Genomic DNA, 7,826 nt, shown 5'->3' with positions numbered 1-7,826 from the left:
ACAGAGTCCTGGGTCTTAGAGTGAGGAGGAGCACTAGCACAGCAGAGCTTGTGGCCACCATGGAAGGGAGACTCTCATCACATTTCCAGGGTTCAAAGGAGTGCTTGTGGTCACTCACAAACCAGTGCACAGTACAGGAGAGTATTAAACACTACTCTCTAGATCATACCACCTTATGAGAGACAAAAATTTACAGGTCCCCAGAATAAGTTCTGAAAACAGCTGCGCAAATAAACCTGAAGATTGAGACAGTGCCTCCAACACTTGGGAAGTGTAGCTTAGAGTTAAAAGTTAAGAAATAGGTTAGAAAATGAGCAAACAATAGAAAAAAGATTCTGACCATAGAAAGTTACTATGGTGATAAGGAAGATCAAAACACACTTGGAAGAAGACAACAAAGTCAAAATTCCTGTATCCAAAGCCTCAAAAAAAAAATGTGAATTCATCTCAGGTCACAGAAGAGTTCAAAAAGGATTTTAAAAATCAAGTAAGTGAGGTAGAAGAAAATTTGGGAAGAGAAATGAAAGTGATGCAAGAAAATCGTGAAAAGAGAGTCAACAGCTTAGTAAAGGAGGCACAAAAAATATTGAAGAAAATAATACCTTAAAAAACAGACTAGGCTTAAAGGTAAAAGAGGCACAAAAATCCAATGAAGAGAAAAATGCCTTGAAAAGTAGAATTGTGCAAATGGAAAACAATATACAAAAATTCACTGAAGAGAAGAACTCCTTAAAAAGTCAAATTGGTGGAATGGAAAAGGAGGTACAAAAGCTCACTGAAGAAAATAATTCCTTAAAAGTTAGAATTGTAAGCTAGTGATTTATGAGACATCAAGAAACAATCAAACAAAATCAAAAGAATGAAAAAATAGAAGAAAATGTGAAACATCTCATCTGAAAAACAACTCCCATGGAAAGTAGATCCAGGAGAGATAATTTAAGAATTATTGGACGATCTGAAAGTCATGATCAAAAAGAGTCTAGACATCATCTTTCAAAAAATTATCAAGGAAAACTTCCCTGATATTCTAGAACCACAGGGTAAAATAGAAATTGAAAGAATCCACATCACCTTCTGAAAGAAATCCCAAAACTAAAATTCCCTAGGAATATTATAACCAAATTCAAGAGCTCCAGGTCAAGGAGAAAATACTGCAAGCAGCAAGAAAGAAATAATTCAAGTATTGTGGAATCAGGATAACACAAGATTTAGCAGCTTCTACATTAGTGGTCAGAGGGCTTGAAATACGATATTGCAGAGGGCCAAAGAGCTAGGATTACAACCAAAAATCATCTACTCAGCAAAACTGAGTATAATCCTTCAGGGGGAAAAATGGATATTCAATGAAACAGAAGACTATAAAGTTTTCCTGATGAAAAGACCAGACATGAATAGAAAATTTGACTTTCAAATGCAAAACTCAAGAAAAGCATAAAAAGGTAAACAGGAAAGAGAAATCATAAGGGATTCAATAGGGTTACACTGTTTGCATTCTTTCATGGGAAAATGATGTTTATAACTCCTAAAACTTTTTCATTGTTAGCGCAGTTAGGAGTATACATAGCATGGGGACAAAAATCACCCTGGCGGCAGCTAGGTGACACAGTAGATAGAGCACCGACCCTGAAGTCAGGAGGACCTGATTTCAAATCCAGCCTCAGACCAAACACTTGACACTTACTAGCTGTGTGACTTTGGGCAAGTCACTTAACCCCGATTGTCTCACCGAAAAACAAACAAACAAAAAATCACCCTGAACAACTAAAAGGAAAACTGAAGTAGAACTCCAAGCCAAAACACTTTATTAATGGGACCTGTCACCCTCTAATGAAGCAGAGCTCAGACCTACCTTACAATCTGAGATGCTACCTCCTTCCTGGGACCTATTTTTATAGGGTTTGATAGTCAGACATTCTAATGTAGCTATACAAAATACAGAATAATTCCATTGATTGACATATAACACATAAACTAAAATAAGCAAGAAAGTGTGTCAGCAGGGTCATAAGTTGAATGAAGCAAGAAATATCTCTGCTGACTAGGTAGTGACAGGATAGATGGGCTCCTCCTTTGCTTAGGCAAGAGGAGATAATACAAGCTATACATACTCTCCAAGAACATGTAAGGCAGAGGGTGAGGACTTTCTGTACCATGCCACCACCCATGGTCAGTTGGATCATGGCATTTGAGCAAAACCTGATAGAGACATCCAAGTCAGCATTCTTGTGGTTTAACAAGTAAATCCCATAGCTGGTAAACAAGTAATGAACATTATTTTGAAATTTGAGGCCTATTATATGACCCTCTATTAGAATATATATTCCTACGTAACTTATACAAAGTATGGATTAATGCATTGCTTATTCTTGTAACTATTACTAAGTGATTGACTGTATTGCTAGGTAAATATATTAAAATAATTACTAATAATCTTTCCCCTTACATAATCATAATGAATTGATTAATACTGATTAGAGCCCTCAATGAATCAACTTCCTCAATAGATACAAAGTAGAGGTGTGAGTTAAATATGATGGTATGATTATCTAAAAAAATTTAAGGGATGCAGAAAAAGGATGTACTAGGAGAAGGAGAAAGGGAGAGATAAAATAAGATTAATTATCTGACATAAAAGAGACTTGAAAGAGATTTTACTGTGGAGGGGAAACTAGAGGAAGCAGGTAGGAGAACACATGTACCTTACTCTCATAGAAATTGGCTCAAAGAAGGAATAATATGAAAACTCAGTTGGATGTAGAAATCTATCTTATACAGGAAAGTAGGAAGGGAAAGGGATAAAAGAAGGGTGAGGGAAGCTGATAGAAGGGAGGGCGTTTTGGAGGAGGTAAATGTCAGAAGCAAAACACTTTTGAGAATAGACTGGATAAAAGGAGAAAGAGAGAGAGGGAGAGAGAGAGAGAGAGAGAGAGAGAGAGAGAGAGAGAGAGAGAGAGAGTAGGATAAACAGAGGGAAAACAAGATAAAGAAAAATTCATAGTTGGTAATTATTACTGTGAAAAAAAATTAGTGAATTTCTCTGATAAAGATTTCATTTCTCAAACATATAGAAAATTGAGTCAAATTTATAGAAATAAAGCTATTCCTCAATTGATAAATGGTCAAAAGATATGAATAGGAAGTTTTCAGACAAAGTAATCAAAGCTATCTATAGTCATATAATGTTCTAAATCACTATTAATGAGAGAAATGAAAATTAAAACAACTCTGAGTTACTACCTTGCACCTGTCAGATTGGCTAAAATGACAGAAAAGGAGAATGACAAATGTTAGAAGGGATGTAGGAAAATTAAAATATTAACATACTATTCATGAAGTTGTATGCTAATTCAACCATTCTGGAGAGCAATTTGGAACTTTGCCCAAAGGGTTTTAGAACCATGAACAAAAATATTTATAGCAGCTCTTTTAGTCATGGAAAAGAATTGGAAATTGAGAGGATATCCACCAGTTGGGAAATGGCTGAACAAGTTGTGGTATATGATTTTGATGGAATACTATTGTGCTTTAAGAAATTATGAGCAGGGTGCTTTCAGAAAAACCTATAAAGACTAACATGAACTGATGCAAAGTGAAATGAGCAGAACCAGGAGAACATTGTACACAGTAATAGAAATATTGTGTGGTGATATAGTATGAACAACTTATCTTTTCTCAGCAATATAATGATCCAAGACAATTCTATAGGACTTATAATGAAATACGCTGTCCATCTCCAGAGAAAGAACTGGTAAAGGCTGAATGGAGATCAAAGATAATTTTTCTTTACTTTCCTCATTTATCTTGTTCTTTCTTTCTTTCTTTTTTTGGTCTGTGTTTTCTTTCACAGAATGACTTACATGGAAATGTGTTTTTCATGACCACATATGTATAACCTATGTGAAATTGTTTACCTTTTTCAATGGGGGGAGGGGAAGAGAGGAGAGAATTTGGAACTCAAAGTTTGAACAAAAAGAATGTTAAAATTGTTTTTACATGTAACTGGGAAAAATAAAATATTAAATATTTTTTAAAAAATATACAAACACAGGAACCTGACAAGAAAGCATAGACATCAATATTACTGCCTGGCTCTAGAGACTCATTATTATTTAGCTGGGGAAATCGTCTTCTCTTCTCCATCTGAACATAGAATTTATAATCTTTTTCAATTTGCAATCACCCTTAAATGGGAATTTAGATAGTATTAGGTCTTACTGTGAATAGAACCAGAAAACTGTAGAGTTCATCAAACTGCCTTACCTGTTGATTATACAGCTCAACCTAGTCAATTACACACTGGTCCAAATATTGCACAGACCAGTCAGAACAGAGATCACAGCAAAATAGCTCAGGAGTGAGCCAGTTCACAATACTAAGGGAACTACAAGTTTCCTTTCATTTTGTTTATCAATCTAGAGGTGGCAAGCAGAAAGCAACAAGGCTTTATGAAAGCTTCATTTCTCTTCACCTCTAGATGGCACTGAAAGGCAATAGCTATCACCGAAGCTCTTTATTCTCCCCTTCACCTATCAAGAATCACTCAGAAGAAGCTTTCTTCCACTTGACCTCTTCCAACTGCCACCCCTCCACAAAAGCCCTGTGCTTCTCCTCAGGTTCCCATAACTAGTTCTTCAGTTCAGTTGTTTTCAGTTTTATTCCACTTTTCATGATACCATTTGGAGTTTTCTTGGCAAAAATACTGGAGTGAATTGTCATTTCCTTCTCTAGCTCGTTCTACAGATAAGGAAATTGAGGCAAACAGAGTGAAGTGACTGGCCCAGAGTCACTTAGCTAGTAAGTGTCTGAGGCCTGATTTGAATTCAGAAAGATGAATCTTCTGACTCCAGGTTCAGCACTGTATCCACTATGCCACCTAGCTACCCCAGTCATGATGTTCAGTGATTTAAATGACAGCCTCATGATTCTCATCAATTAACCTTGTACCTTAAAAAGTACAAATTCAAATTGTCCCTAAAAATTGATAGAGTTTTTAAAAACTTAGGTTAGTCTCCAAATGTTTGTAGCAATCTTATTTTGTTTGTTTTTTTGTTTTTGTTTTACTTTCTTTAATCATACAAGACATATACAAATGAACCAAGATACCAATAATAGCAATATCTGAATGCTTCAATATGGTCTATAATTTCTTTGGTCTTCCAAAAACTTTTTCTTTACACTAGAATTTCTTTATTTTTCATAAATAAAAGAACTTTACCTTTCTATTTAAAGAATCACAAATTGACATCCAAGTGAGATATCTTATAAAGCATTCACAGGGAGTTGGAAACTATATTTATACAATTGATCATTTTCTGTTCATAACTATTGAAATTTGAAAGCTCTGTTTCATCATATGCATACATTAACAATGTTTATTAAATAAATGTTATTTTCCTACTTCTTTTAGTTGTAAAAATGTTAATGTGCAATGAAAGAAATATCTTCCATAACTTGAAAATTGATATAAAATCTTTCCATTATATTAAAAAAATCATCTTTCCTCCTTTCTCATCATTGACCTTCCATATACATACACACATATGTGTGTGTCTGTGTGTATATATAGCCTTAAAGGTTCAGTGTATTTTATATCTAATTTTATCAGTCCAAAGGGAGTACATTAGTGGCATGGCAAGGAATATAATCAGCTTGTTTAAATAGTATGGCACTTGATTTGAAATTAAAAGCTCTTTATTCAAGTTTGATTTCTGTCACTTAATAGCTATGCAAACTTTAGCAAGTCACTTGAAAAATTCCAAGACTCAGGTTCCTCATTGGTAAAGTCACAATATTTGTTCTACTTACCTTACAACTTCAATAAGAAGGAATTATCTTGTAACTGTAAAAACATATAACATAAACTATTGGTAATCATGTGAAAGCTTAAAAAAAGAGTAGATAAAAATAGATTGATCATTTGAGTATTATGATTATTGGACTTAAAAAATAGGAATGCATTATTCTTAGGCATTATTCCTTGATTTTTTAGCCTGTTAATTTGAATGCTACTTGATTTTCTCACTTGTTTATTTCAAAATCTTGTAATTAAAATGTAGAATTTATGTTCCTAAATTAAATATTCTTTTAAATCTATTGTATAGAGGTTTTATTTTCAAGGATTCATCATCTTGATATTACTAATCTCACTTCTGTGACTGAACCATTGCTACATATAAAGTACTTTGACCAAGGATGAATATTTGAAGAGAAATCTTCTTCATGCCAAGAAAATATTATCTGGAATATTGTATCATGTGAGATATTTATATGAAAGATTTGAGATAATGAGGCATTCTGCAAGATTCAACCTCCAGAGTAATGACAGTTCATTTGGTTGATGACCAGTTCTTTAAAATAGAGGGTGGCAGACCATGCTGATCCTGAGAGAGAAGGCCCAATTTTAAAATAGCATTTGAGTACATGGAAATATCTCTCTCTGATTGTCAGAATTAGAAAATTTGAAAGAAAGATCTGAAAAATTTCCTTCTCCTAAAGAGACCATTGATCTGCTTATTCACTTAGTACCACCCTTAATTTCTCCCTTCCCCTCTATTTTCTTTTCCTTTAAATAAATAAATTCTAAAATAATAACAATAATAATAACTACTTCAAAGCTCAACTCATAGGAGTTGAGTAGGGAGTAGGGAAGGAAGAGATATTATAAAACAGAAGAATGCTAAACAAAATGTTGTGCAGTGGGAACTTTGTGTGAAAGCCATTTAGGAATCTGAATATGCCAGCAAATTGGACCCTTATGATACCAATTATTGGTTAAGAATCCCAACAGTGTGATGCAACATTGTTATGCATCTAATCAAAATCAGCAGTTACATAGGGTTTTAAACTAGCCTTACTCAGAACCATTGTGATAATCATGTTGACATGGAGAAAAACAAGGCACCACTCCTTTGTATTCTGGTACCACAAAAAGCTAGATATAACAGAATAAATTATAAATACCTATATCCCATCTGATGCAAATTTTTAATGCTCATGGCACTGGACATAAAGTAGCAAACTGTAGATATGCATGAAATGGTCCAAAGGTATAAATTAGAAAGAAATCTTACCAGCCATGTGTAAAGTCCACATAATACATAACCAAACATATACAGAGGTGCACATTAGACAACAGTTTATCAATAAATACTTAACAATAAATTGATAAAGGACAATTATATGAAATAACTTCATCTCTATGTCCAGACTAGATAAAATAAGAGGAGAAATTGAAAAATTACTTCAATCCAAAGGGAGGAAATATGAAGAATTTGAGGTCATTGAACATTTTCAATTAAAACCATTCTAGAAATTCTACTTAATAATGATGTGAATGAAAGAAACAATGCCCTTGTCTCAAGTGATTTTTGGAGAGGAGATAGGCACACTTTGATGGGAATTTTGAAAAACCTCTTTTGAGTTTGATGGCAAGAATCCAACTAGTAAACCAATTAATTGCCAAAAAAGTAATTCATAAAAGGCATCATTTTTGCAATCATCATAAACAAACATATTTTGCCACAATGCTTGGCAGAAAATGAAAAGAAAATGTTAGGAACTGCACACAATGTATTCCCATTGCCACATTAAGAACAACTAGATGAAATATAGTTTTTAGGGAGTACTTCTAAGGATAGGTGTCAAGCAACACCAGGGTAGAAGTGGCTTGAGAAATTTGTTAAAGCTATATGAAAAGGCATTGGAGGATTACATCAATAATAAAAAAACTTGAATAAGTCTCATTAAAGGCAACAATAGTAACAAAGAACAACATAGAATGGAATACAGAAAACAAAAGTCTATTAGAAATTTTAGACACTTTCAAT

The sequence above is a fragment of the Vombatus ursinus genome, unplaced genomic scaffold, assembly GCF_900497805.2.
Source record: "Vombatus ursinus unplaced genomic scaffold, bare-nosed wombat genome assembly UNPS02014812.1, whole genome shotgun sequence".
Classification (NCBI taxonomy): Eukaryota; Metazoa; Chordata; class Mammalia; order Diprotodontia; family Vombatidae; genus Vombatus; species Vombatus ursinus.
This window is presented reverse-complemented; position numbering follows the sequence as displayed.